Genomic DNA, 14208 nt, shown 5'->3' with positions numbered 1-14208 from the left:
TGCCCCAATTTAGAAGAGGTTGAGTCTATGCCCTCCACAGAAAACCTGCTCTGGATCCTGTTCATTCTCTACTTATTTCTTTTTTTAGGAAAGTGAACACAAACAGGACTGTATCTTGGTCCATTGCAACCAGCATAAAGAGTGTTAAGCATGCAAAAATCACATTCTCCCCCATAGATCTTGGTGACATCAGTGAAATACTGCAGATCACATCCATTCCATACATTTAAATCACATTTATAGCACTTTAACCGTCATAGCCTCAATCGAACAATCCTCTTCCCAGCACTATTACCAACCTATAGCTCCAAGGATCTTTTTTGGGGTGTTTGTGAAAGACATGTACATTAAATGCATGGTATGGAGGTGACCTCAGTGTCCTTGGATGAGTCAGCCATCAAATACAAATCTGAACAGGCAGATCAAAACGTAAACATTGGTATATGTAGTGAAAATACTAAATAAGAGCAGAAGTCATCAACATATTTCTGTTGCAATCCTATATAAATATTTATGGGAGTTCACATCAGAAGCAGTAAAAGTCTCACTGGGACTAATTTCCCAAGTCACAATGAGGACAATTAAAAAAATAACAGCGCAGTTATGAATTAAAATGCGCAGGAACATTTTAATCATCTTCAGTTAAATTAAATACAACAGATGTTATCTTTAGGTTTGTTAACGGAAAAATCTGAGGGCTCGCTTGGACAAAAACAAAGACACCAACCAGGATAACTTGGAGCAAAACAGCAGCTTGTAGGCTTGGCCTTTATTGAATACTGTCACGACAGGGCTCCCACCCACAACAAGATGAAGCAAAATGGAAGCCCAGAACGAAAGAAGACCCCAACTTTTATTAGTTACTAATCCCCCAAACTACACCCCTAAGACTACATCACAACTACATCATGAAAAGGAGGGGTTGAGGGAGGAGTTGTGGTGGTAACCTGAGTGTCCTGTCACCTGGCTGGTTCCTCCTTTCCCCCCTCCCCATGAGTACTTTCCAGGTGACAAAGGGGAGCTTGCAGTTTCCTGTCCCCAGAGGGAAGAGCTGATCATTGTCCTTTCTTCCAGTCTGTGCTGAATCCACTCCCATATGAAAGTCCTTTGTGATCTTGATGGTCTTGTGTCTAGGACCATCAGGGTTGGCATAGCAACTGGGCAGGGCTCCTGTGTATGTGCTGGTATGCTCAGGGGATTATGGCTGCCCTGTATCAAACCTTCCCCATTTTGTAGTCCTTCCTTCATGGAGTAAAATAAAAGTGGAACAGTGCAGATCTGATGTATGGTTGATTTTCTATGAATTTATAACAGAAGCGTAGCGTATGTAGTGTGTATGTGTGTGAAGTTTGTACAAACTGAATGATTGGGGGGGGGGGGTTTCCTGTGACAGGCTGAATAAATGTACCATCCTGGAATTACATCCCCACTGAGTTAGCTGATGTGTCGCTGTTCCATCTTAACCCTCCCTCAGACAGCTGTTGCAAAGGTTTCAGAATTGCTCTCCCATCCTTTTGAGACAGCAAGTTCTATACACATTCCCCCCCCCAATGAAAAAATAACAATTGACCCATTCGTACTGTAAAATAATTCCCAAAGGCTTTCATTAGTGTTCTGAGATATCTGCATGTTTAAAATGGCAACAGTTAATTTTATTAATTTAAAAGTTGGTTTTAAACAGGGGTTCATCACCTGCCACATTTACAAAAGTTAATAATTTGGATTCATAACTTGTGATAGTAATGACGTCTTCTTTTGTTTATAGGTAAATCGGTAGTTATGGCGTAGACTAGCAGTACACAAACAGAGCAGGAGCAGGTTCCCATATCGTTAGGAAAAGAACCAAATAAAGCAAATCTGGCTGTTCTCCTGGCAAACAGAATAAAACCATAAAGTTTCAACATTGACAGAAGCTGAGATTGTTTTAAACTGTCCACAAAGCTATAAATTATTCAGACTGTGATAAGAGTTACGAGTTTGTTCCCAACTTCTTGGTACTGCTAACATTTGAGACCTACAGACTTCAATCATCCCTCAGTGAACCAAAGGTGTTTTGCAGTTTACCCTTGAAGTCACAAACTTCCTGCAGAGATAACAAACATACTGGCCTTCCTGCATTCTCTAACCTTTACATTTTTAAAAAATGGATTCAAATACTGATCAAAGTCACATGACACCAACAAAAGGAAGCATGCTGTATTTTAATTGAGACAAATTCTGCAGATACCTAAGGCTCTAACTGGACACACCAAAAAAGTGTTTCAGGAAAATGCATTGTAAACTCTATTACGGGAAATCACGTTTGCGAAAGACAGGACTCCACAGCACCATCTGGTGTCAGAGTGTTATAACGCATATAAAACACTTTTTCTTTACTAATGTAGCTGAGTCCCAAGACAACTCCCAGTGACGTATCCACGACCTGACCTCAAACAATGTTCTACTGTCCTGACCCATTGCTACTGAGGTCTCTTTCTCTTCTTAGGCCTTCATAATAGTCCCAAAGTATACTAACGATACTTGAAAAACAGAAGTGACAAAAGTAGGCCTTGGCTGTGGCACAATCAAACTTATAAAAAACAAACTCCTTTTGAAAATCATGCTGAACTTCTCTTTAAGATGCAATTTAAGTGGAATTCCTAGAGTGCAACAGGTGCAAAATGGTTATGTGAGGTCTCACAAAGAACAACAGAATAATCCATATAAATCTTGTTTATTTATTGAGAAGGTCAATATACTCTGTTTTTCCTTAACAAGACTAAGGTGCCTAACATCAAAAGTTAAACAATAACTTACAACACAGTCCTAGCCACGTCCACACAGAGAAATAATTCCTATTGTATTCAATGCTGCTTACTCCCAGATAAATGAGGTTAGGATCGCAGCCTTAACCCTTTTCAAAACAACAGTAAAAAAATGCAGGAAATACAATTTCAAAAATGCACAGGAAAAACAGCAAGAAAAAATATGTTAAAAACATGAGCCGTCAAAAATAATTTAACCAAAGCACCTAAAACTTCAAAAAGGAAGGAACCATTTATGTATGAGGTCAATCTAGGTACAGCTGTCAATCCTGATTTATCATTAGGCTCTTCATGGTTTCCTGTGCTCTTCTGTCTCTTGCAATTTATCTACTCCAAGGAAACCCTGGCTAGCTTAGATTTAATCATGAAATAGTCTTCACCGATTGACATATTCATCCCGGCAGAGCCAGTTCCTGCCCCCAGCAATGCAGTGTTTTCAAAGTATTAGGAACCATGCAATATTATGTGAGGTGGAAGAAGGGGAGCATAAAGAAGGTTTCATGCAGTGAGCTGCCACTCAAACTCAGTAACACTCTTCCAAGCTGCAGTAGAAAACTGGGCAAGTGGAAGATGGTCCCAAGCTGTAGTTGAAATGCAGGATTAAATAGAAACAAAAAGTTAGGAGACACCAAAGGATGGCTGATGCCAGCACATCTGCCAGTTAGGCAACTGCTCAGGACACATTCTGGGTCTTGGGGTCCAGCCCCCTTCTCAGGGTCTCCAGGGGAAAGAGTAAAAACTCAGTGAGAAGGTGGGTGGGTGGGAATAATTATGACTGATGCTATCTCTGAGACTTCAAGGTTAAATTAAATGTGACATTTAAATATGTTATACAGTCACATTTCTGATAGGCTGTGAAGAGCACACCATGTAGCTGGTAAGGAATCAGAAAGATCTGGAACGCCTTATTGTGAGTCGTGCAATGCAGAGCATTTGAATGTGGTTCCACAGGAAATGAAGCCTGCATGCTTTCTCCTACCACCATGAGAAATACCATAGCTGCCCTTGTTCTGCCCATCCCTAATTATAGCCTGAATGGAGGATGCAGCCAGCAAAGCATCCACATCTCCTCATGCTTGGTCCTGAAGCAGATTGCAAAGATGCTATTTCAGCCCAGAAAGTAAAGAGATCCAAGCTTTATCTAACATGAGGAAGAATGGAAAACACAACGGCCCTATAGGTGATTTGAAGCTTCCATGAAGCCGTAAGTCACTGACTTCCATGCCTCCATATTGCTCCCTATAGGCCACTGAAGAGTAATGCTGCTACCTGCCTCCACGGTTACCTTCCCTCACACAAACCTATGTCCACCATTCTAGTTAGGGTCGGCTCAAGACATTTCGACACCTGAGGCAAACCACAAAATGGTGCCCCCTTCCCCACCAGAAAAGAAGGGGTGAATGGAGATGTCAGGAACAAGGGGAGAATAAAGATCTACATTGGGATGTGCTGCCCCTGTGGATCCTACCACCTGAGGCAGTTGCCTCATCTTGCCACATAGGTGGGCTGGCCCTGACTCTAGTAGCTGTTCTAGTGAAATATAATATGCTCCAAGACTCTCCCCAAGGGCTCCAGGCCAGGGGAGGATAATTTTCTTCAGTTTGAGGGCCACATTTCCACAGTGGACTTCAAGTTGCTAGCTGTTTCTATTCCAGTTCATTCCCCACTTGGAAGAGGGCAGTTTTCTGAGGCTGAGAAGTAAGCCACATTTACCTCTACTGCCATATGGTAGACACAGTTATGTACTCTCACTTATGTTTGGTCTTGTTCCTCACAAGATTTGCCCCAACTGTGCTCCAGTCATCATCTGCTTCACCACCCAGAAAACCAAGGTCAGTTAGAAGCAATTGTGCCAATGGGCCTGTCCACAGTGAGGCAAGGATCTTGACCAGAGCTGGTTAGCCGCCCCCTCTCAAATATTCAGGAATCTGCCAGTCTTGCAGGAGGAGTCAGTAGCAGCCAATCCCAACCAGGGAAGGGAACTGTACCAATCTTGTGAGGTACAGTTCTCCATGTGCTTTGTTTGTTCATTTTTTAAAAAATTCACCCATTAGACACAGAGTGCAAATCAGAAAGTGAGAACATCTGTGGATTAGCGGTTCTCTGCCCAAACTGCTTAAAGTATGCAGTTATAAGATAACCTGGCAGGCCTTACATAAATATTAGCCAGTGCAGTCTGTCCTTAGGCTGCCGTCCTCCTGTGTTGAAATCATGTCAGCTGCTATCGATTGCAAAGTTCATGATCAATGACTCTGCTCAGAACCTGTAAACATGGGTTGAGCAATCTAGCATTTAAAATAATTATACCTGCCACCATACCTTGTCATTATGAAATTTTCTCAGGTGCCTGATTCTTCTAGATGCAAGTGCAATGGCTTCTTTGCCCTTCTGGAATGTTCCTTGCCAGTATGCTGTTCAAACGTGTGCGCACACGAGGAGAACTACTGAATCAGACTGAGGGGCCATCTCATCAAGTATCCTCTTTCTTACAGTGGCCTGCCAGTAGCCTCTAGGGCACCCACGAACAGACATGAAGAGGAATACTGCCTTTGAATCTGGAGGGCTTGTTTACTGTGGTGGGTAATAGCCACCGAGAAACACATCCTCCATGAATTTTGCAATAATTACGTTGCTTTTAATCCCTATAACCTGTCCAGAGGACTTAAGTTATATATAACCTATATAAAGTATGTAAATAAGTAGCATTTGTCTATCCCCGCTCTTTAAAGCCAGCCAGGGTTACCGGCCATCAGCACATCTTGCAGCAAGGTGTTCCATAAATTAATTGGGCATGGTGGGCAATATGAGTGTTGGCGTTTGGCATATAGGTTGCAAGGGAATGCAGAAACAAATAGCCTGGTGAGACTGGTGGTTAAAAGAATAAACTGAAGGCTTATTGCTCCTGGCAAGCAAAGCCATTCCGAGTACAAGCTTCCACATGGTCATGATGGGGTTATGAGGTTAGCAAAAGGGAGGAGAGAAGGGAGAGGAGAAACACACTGTACATGACAGCAGGTGCTTACTTTACAAGGAAGCAGCAAAGGAAGAATAGGTTGCCTTTCTGTCTGTCGCCCCCAACTGGTTGCAAGTGTTGTTGCTTTGCTCGCAAAAGAAAAAGAAAAATGTCTTCCTCTGCATTTTCTCAGCAAAAAAAATAAAAATAAAAAATAAGCATGTTTCTATAACCTTTTACCATACCCCTCCTATACTGGAAACTGTGATGCCATTCACATGATGATGACCCTTTCTTTGACCTTACTGTAACACGGTTGGCCGTGCCAGGTTAAGATACCCTCCACTGCACTAGGAGTTACTCTGGCATTCAATGCAGCCCCAACTGCCCAAGTCAAAAGCACAATCTGACACAAGAATGATGGTACGCCACTCCTGCCAGGGGCCCTGGCAACCAAATTGCAGCCTTCCAGTAACAATATAATTCAACTGAGAATGCCCCACCCAGTCAGGAGGGCATGGACGGCATCAATCAAAACACAGCAATGTCAAGCTTGGAACACTGAGCTCACTCAGCCTATTCACTGGGACTCCGCAAGCGCTTTATGGCCCAGGATATTTCACCGCTTGAGGCAAACCAGAAAATGCTGCCCCCCTGCTGCCCCCACTTCTCTTCTGCAGACCCACCCCCCACCCATGCTGAAGGTGGCAGGGGAGTAAAATGGAACCAATAATAATGCAACAGGCCTTTAATAATTGGCAGCAAAATTTTATCAAGACATAGCATGTAAGGAAAAGTGGACAGAAGCAGAAATGGCTGAAGGAACCATAGATGGGGTCAGCAGCGGAGCATATGCCCGTGCTGCTGAGGGCGGGCACGCTCCTGAGGGGGGCATGTTGTGCTCCCAAGGGGGGCGTGGCGTAGAGGGTGCCCTCCCAGGCGTGAGATAGCCACTTGGGTGCCTGGAGCGGCATGTGTGCCCTGCAGCCGGGGGCAGAGCCAACCGCCCATGTCAGAAATTCAGCGTGCCACCCGCCCGCAACTTCTAAGCCTCCCCCAAGCTGTCAAAACGAAGGGGGAAGGGGGAAATGTCACTGGCAAAGCAGTGCAGCTCCCCCTTACCCCAACGGCTCGGGGTAGGCCTGGGAGTCGTGGGCAGGTGGCGCCCCAAATGCCACCCCCCTCAGTGAGGGCACCCCACTGCCCCCCCTTCCTACACCCCTGGATGGGGTTCCCAAGCAATTTCCTATTTGTAGAATCACAGAATGGAATTGTAGAGTTGGAAGGGACCCCAAAGCTCCTCTAGTCCAGCCCCCAGCCCCCGCAATGAAGGAATCTCAGCTAAAGCATGCATGGCAGACAGCCATCCAACTTCTGCTTAAAAACCTCCAAGGAAGGAGCGTCCACAGGACCTGCATAGCTTCAGCAAAACTGTCATTCCCCAGAGGACCATCTTATTCATGATGAGCTCAACATTAAAGCATTTACCTGGGGTGTAGCCACCTGATTCAGCACTTAGATGTAACAGTACTCTCCACAGGTATCCAAAAATAGAAGGTTATGGCAAAACCTGCAGACATCTTAAGTTTCATCTTAAGGACAGATAAGTGTGAGAGCTCTGACCTCACTTTATTGACATTCTGAGCAGGCCCACTGAAACTAAACCTGGAAAGTTCCAAAGTGTGAGTTGATAGAATAAAAAAAAAGGGTGTTTGAATGCTCAGTATTAAGTGTCATTTGGTTTCCAGCAAAGAGCCAATGACCGGGAACAAAGAGCACAGAAGATGAGACCCTTTTAAAGGGTACCCATTTTTAGCCATACTCTATAGTCATAATTCCTTGCCCTGACAACCTGTGATGATAGGTGATTTTTTTGGGGGGGTCAAACAAACAAACAAACAAACAAACAAGTAAGTAAGTAAGTAAGTAAGTAAGTAAGTAAGTAAGTAAGTAAATAAATAGTTTCACAAACCTGGTTGTCCCAAGACTTTTTGCTCCCTGAGGCAAAGGACAAGATGGCGTCCCCACCAAACCATTCTTGACAGGATTGTTGGTTTGATCTTACTTCCACGCTGCGAATGGAATAGCATCGTCCGCTATACCTGAGGGCAGCAGGGTAGTTTAAAAGGGGTACATGCCAGGCCATGTGCCACACACAGCTCTGGTCTCCAACAGAGGGGAATAGTTGTGGGCTTACGGCCACTGGCCCCTCATGCGCCACAGCATCTGCCGCCTGAGGTAATTGCCTCAGTCTGCCTAATGGTAGGGCCTGCCCTGTGCCCAATTCACTTTTGGTTGTGAGTAGGGGCCACAAATATTGACTACGGTTAAGCCAAAACATGATGGCAAGGTTACTATATTTTCTGTTGCGAGCCGCCCTGTGATCTTTGGAATTAAGGGTGGTATGATAAACAAACAAAGTGCTTGTATGGGTAACATGGGCCTGCCTTTGGAAACTGTTCAAGGAAAGCATTCTTCTTCTTCTTTGGCGATACAGTTACCTCAGAATAGAAGCCACTAGGCTGCTCACTAGGAGCACCCATTTTGAAGGCATCTCACCAGAGTTTAAATGGTTGTACTGCCTTCTTCTCTGCTCCCAGTCACAATTCGAAGTGTTGCTGCTCACTTTTAAATCCCTGCATGGCTTTTGGACCTGGGTACCTGAGGGATCCACACATTTCAAACTCAATACTGGGCTAGGTTCAAGGTTCATGTATGAATATATGAAGCCCTGACCCCTTTATATATCCCAGCTCAATTACTGAGATAATCTGGAGGAGCTCCGTTAGTTATACACATACATATCGTCCAAATTTTTCGGATCGGAAACCCGGGTGAGTCACGTGACCCACACCACAATTTCACCCCAGAAAAAGTGGACAAGAGCACAACACCCAAAATGGCTGCCTTGATCTCATGTGAAAAAATGAGTTGTCATTTTTTCCCCTCAGGACACTTGACATATTTCTGGCCTGATTCATCAGGCCTCTTATGTGCTAAGCACAGTCATCCACATTATTGATATTCAGGCATCTCTTGAAGACCAACAGGCCTATTCATTTGTTTTAACTCAAAAGATGAGCCAGCCCTTTTTAATGATTATTTTGTTTTTATGGTGTTTTATACTTGTCTTTTATTCTGCCTGTTGATCACTGCCTTGATATATGAGTGGGCAGCTTATATATACATAGTGTGTGTGTGTGTGTGTGTGTGTGTGTGTGTATGACTTGTTTTTTTTTTAATGCTACTGTTTTATTTATTTGCGGCTCTTCTTTTATTACCATTGCTTAATTGCTTTTTGCTTTGATTTTATAGCTGTAAGCTGCCCTGTTTTTTTGTTTTGCTTTTTACACTGAAGGGCAATGGATAGCTAAAAATCGTCCATTGCCCTGTCTTCATTCCTCTATCCTCCCCGCCCCCCCGCCCCCCGCAGGAGGAAATGCATCTGATCGGAAGACTAATTAAGCTGGCGTCATTTGCATAGTCAGTAAGACATTGTGGTATGCTAAGAATGTTTCCCAGAATTCCCAGGCTGTGATACAGTATCTCTTTAGGAAAGGTGGAATTATGTGTAACATCCCACACTGTAAATCTCTGGTACACGTTTTGATTCTTATCTTCCAGCCTTGGAATTCCTCCAGCAATCCATTTGCCCAAGGAACAAAAGGAAGCTCCCACCTTTGCATATTTGCATGCTCATGATTCCAGGTATGAATGAAATCTCCACCTGCTGAGAAATTCCCACATCATTCCACGAGTTCCAGGAAAGGAAAACACCCAATCTTCCCTGGTTCACATTTGCATGATCACTATCCCTAGAATAATACGTATTGCGAGAAGAGCTCAGCATTTTCTCACTCTCTTGTTCCAGTTCGACAACAACAAGATCTGCAGCAGAATAACCCCACGTGAAATAAAGCTATCATTTATAATAATAATAATAATAATAATAATAATTTATTATTTATACTCCGCCCATCTGGCTGAGATTCCCCAGCCACTCTGGGCGGCTCCCAATCAACTGTTAAAAACAGTACAGTGTTAAATATTAAAAACTTCCCTGAACATCCTAGCTGCCAACCTAGCAGTTTGAAAGCACATCAAAATTTAAAATTCTGGCCATGTTTTTACAAAGTTTTTTGGAGGGGAAGTGGAGGAAATTTTAATGTTCAATAATGATGATGATGATGACGACGACTCAAACAAGGCAAGTAAGCAAAATCCTAATTTACCATCTTTAAAGAATCCTATTTCACATCACAGATCTACAATTTTGCAGAGTAGTTAAACAATCAATCCCTCTTCCCAGGGAACTCTGGGAATTGTAGCTCTGTGAGGGGAATAGGGGATCTCCTAACCTAGCAACTCTCAGCACACTTAACAAACTACAATTCCCAGTTACAGATAGGTACAGATACAATTCCCAGGATTCTTTGGAAGAAGCTTTACATGTACCATGGTATCTCGGGTTAAGAACTTAATTCGTTCCGCAGGTCCGTTCTTAACCTGAAACTGTTCTTAACCTGAGGTACCACTTTAGCTAATGGGGCCTCCCGCTGCCGCTGTGCTGCCGTGGCACAATTTCTGTTCTCATTCTGAAGTAAAGTTCTTAACCCAAGGTACTATTTCTGGGTTAGCGGAGTCTGTAACCTGAAGCGTCTGTAACCTGAGGTACCACTGTATACTGTATAGTGCAGATAGGGCCACAGTCTTCACCAATAGGGTGCTCTCCAGTTATTTTACACTACGACTCCCATCAGCCCAAGCCATAAGAACTGGTCGTCAAAAGCAGCTGCAGAGGTCACCAAGCTGGTTTATCCCGCTTCTTGTGCAACATTTTCTCAAATGTTTTTGCTCAACCTCCCCCTGCTGGTGACACAAGGTTTCCCTACCTCACTGAAGTGCTTCGTTTGACTTCACTGAGGGTTAATTCAGACTTTCTCAGTTCACATGATGGAACGCTACTCCCACAAAAATAGCATCCTGGACCTACACAGTAAACATAGTATGCCAGGGAGGAGCAGGTCGTGTGTGCATAGAGGCCCTGGGCTGCCCAGACAACAAGACCCCTCCCCTTCTCGGCCTCGCTGATGTGGTCCAAAGAAAAACAGAAAAAATACGTTTGGCACCTGGGCGCGGGTGGTGCTGTGGGTTAAACCACAGAGCCTAGGGCTTGCCGATCAGAAGTTCGGCTGTTCGAATCCCCGTGACGGGGTGAGCTCCCGTTGCTCAGTCCCTGCTCCTGCCAACCTAGCAGTTTGAAAGCACATCAAAGTGCAAGTAGATAAATAGGTACCGCACCGGCGGAAGGTAAACGGCGTTTCCGTGCGCTGCTCTGGTTCGCCAGAAGCGGCTTAGTCATGCTGGCCACATGACCCGGAAGCTGTACGCCGGCTCCCTCGGCCAATAAAGCGAGATGAGCGCCGCAACCCCAGAGTCGGCCACGACTGGACTTAACGGTCAGGGGTCCCTTTACCTTTACCTGGCTGCCAGAGTTGCTGGAAGGAGGTGTACAAGGCTCCATCCAACCGTCTTAGGGACTCCACTCCAGATTTGCTTAGGAGTTACTCTTTAGCCTTTTATTTTCTTGAAGCTATCCTGCAAGGCGGCAGAGGTTTAGGATCAGAGTTTTTCTTCTTTTGAATGGGCTGCTTTCCAGATTGCCAAGCCCCCTATCTGCCCTCAGATGAACCAAGATATATAAATATTAAGGAACCAAAATACAATGCAGGAGGAATTAATAAACCTCCCACAGCAGGCCAACTTTCTTCCTGTAGCACTGCTGTTGAGCTTTCAATTCGTTCCCCTCCCCTGCAATAACATGGAATAAGAAAGATGAGTGAGACTTTTTGACATTGAAGATATATTCATAAAAGATGTATAGTTAGCTTTCAGGAAGGCTGTGGTGCAAAATGAGCATCAGCATTGCACTCAATAAATATCAGATAATTATTGACCTATTGAATTGGACTATGTCATATCACAGAAGACATTAGGTGATATATGGCTATAGGAAAATCATTGCATTGATAATCTGAGCATGTATCAAACAAATGTACATCTAATCCTATATATCATTAATAAACTACTTCAAACTTTGTAACAAATATATCCGCCGGCAAAAACAAATTGGAACAAACAGTACCTCTTCATGTAGCAAGTGTGATCGCATGTTTTGAATGCTCACTACACACATAAAATTAGTGCACCAGGAGAACACCTTCTTACACTGAATTTTCTTCATGGAAGTATCAGGTTGGAGAAGGCTTAATTTGATCATGGAAATAATTGACTCCTGGTTTTTGAAAAAAATTGTTTTAAATTATTGTGTGAAGCTCAGGCATCTCCTTGCAGTCACAATACTGTAATAAACATATCACCAGAGTCAATTGCATATTTTTTTCCACAATTGCAAATTGATGTACCTTATTACTAACTATTAATGCCTACATTCTTTTTTGCACAGGATTGTAATTAACATTTTTCATCAGGGTTTTTCCTTTACCTTACTTTAGACATACTATCAAAAGAAAATATTTAGTCCACCCCTAACGCGCAATGGAACACTTCTGAAGATGTGAATCTTCTGTTTACTCTTTAAGGATCACGGAATCAAGCTGTAAGGTTAACCGCCCTTTTATATGTTTGACGTATTGTTTCCATATAGAGTCCAGTGTTTGACGCAAAGTAATATGTTTTATTGACAACATGAACAAGTGTAGACCTATATAAAAAGTATCACTTTTAAAAATTGAGGCTGGGACGTTCTCTAGCTCTTTCTGGTTTCAGAATCAGGAATATAATGCTGTCTTTGCACTAGAACATCAGCAACATATGCTTTTTTTTAAAAAAAAAGACTGCTACTTGTTTTCCTGGGTGAAAACCAGACAGGGTTAGAAGTGAAGTCCAGGGGAGGTAATGGTTGGATCTTGTAGAATCTGTCAGGGCATGGATAGAATCATGACCTAGGGCTGAATCTGGTAGAATGTGGGTAAATCCTGTGAGGGCTTGTGGGTGTCTTGTGTCAGGAGCTTGGTTCAGGAGTGGGGACAACGACAAAACTCTCTATCAAGTTTGTTCTAGTTGGGGGCTCTTGGAACCCCAATACCATGCTGGTACCAGGCTGGTGTCTTAGGTGGCCATACCCAAAACTCGACTAGGAATGTAAATGCTGCACCTCACAGTCTCTGGGGTCAGTTGCTGGGAGAGGGTGCAAAGGAAAGTGCCATTCTGTTGACCAGACAAAAGCAGAAACTCCTAGTATTTACACCAGGCCTGGCCAATCCAAAGGCCTCAAACCGCCAACAAATTACAGTGGCTGATATTGCACAGGCCATCTTGAGCCGTTCCACATGAAGCTACATCCTAACTGTTGTGTATTGAGTCAAAGGATTTTATATCTGTATTATTATTGTCTGTATTTGCATTAGGGTAAAGTAACTGCCTTTTGGTTCCAGAGGGTACAGCTACTATTGGTTCATTTAAGCTGCTGTATTTGGATCCTCTGTCTTATTGGTTTCCTCCAAAAGGCAGGACTGTGATTGCCTGATATTGTTCCCTCCAAAATGTATCCTTTCTAGCTAGTTCCCTGCCCCTATAAATGTAGCTCTCCCCTCCTCAGGTCTTAGTCTTGTTGCTTAAATAAAGAAGTGTTACTAGAGAACCGTCTCCAGCATATTATGTCAAGAGAGCCGAAATCACAAACCCCACGTCACAACAACTGGCGACGAAGGTGGGATCCGGAATGCTGAGGAGCGGTTAAACGCAGCCCTGCCTCAGAGTCCGGATTGTAGCTAAGAACAAGACTCACTGGCCAGCTGAGAAGACGACCCTGCCCACAGGACAATGGAGAGTCCAAGGGTATCGGAGCCCTTCCAGCCATCAGAGCCCCACACGTGGGAAGACTACGTCGAACGCTTCGAGTTCTTCGCAGTGGCTCAAGGGATCACCGATGCCAGCAAAAGAAGGGCCACATTCCTGAGCTACTGTGGGCCTGAGATCTTCAAGCTGGCCAAGGCATTGCTTGCCCCAGCGAAGCTAAGTGAGACATCTCTCAAAGATATTCTTGCCTGCCTAACAAGCCATTTAGCGCCTACTGAGACCAAGATGGCCCGGCGGATGGAGTTTCATAAGAGGCAGCAGTGTGCTGGGGAGTCTGTATCTGCATTTCTAGCTGAACTGCGGAAGCTCGCTCAGCACTGCGACTTCCAAGATCTGGAAGAGACTCTCCTGGATCGGTTTATCGGTGGTCTGAGCAGCAAGAAAGCCAGAAGACGCATCGTGGCTAAAGAAGAGGTTACCCTTGCTTCAGCCTTGAAGGAGGCCACCGCCATGGAGAATTATGAAAGAGAGGAGCTTGATGCCAGTCGCAGGGCCCCTAAGCCACAGATAGAAGTTGCGCATGCCATGGACGAGCTAGAGGCTACTCCGAGCCAGAGCCCAGTCCGTGGG

This window comes from Podarcis erhardii (genome assembly GCF_964252035.2).
Source record: "Podarcis erhardii genome assembly, chromosome: 17".
NCBI classification, from domain to species: Eukaryota; Metazoa; Chordata; class Lepidosauria; order Squamata; family Lacertidae; genus Podarcis; species Podarcis erhardii.
Note: the sequence above shows the minus strand (reverse complement) of the source record.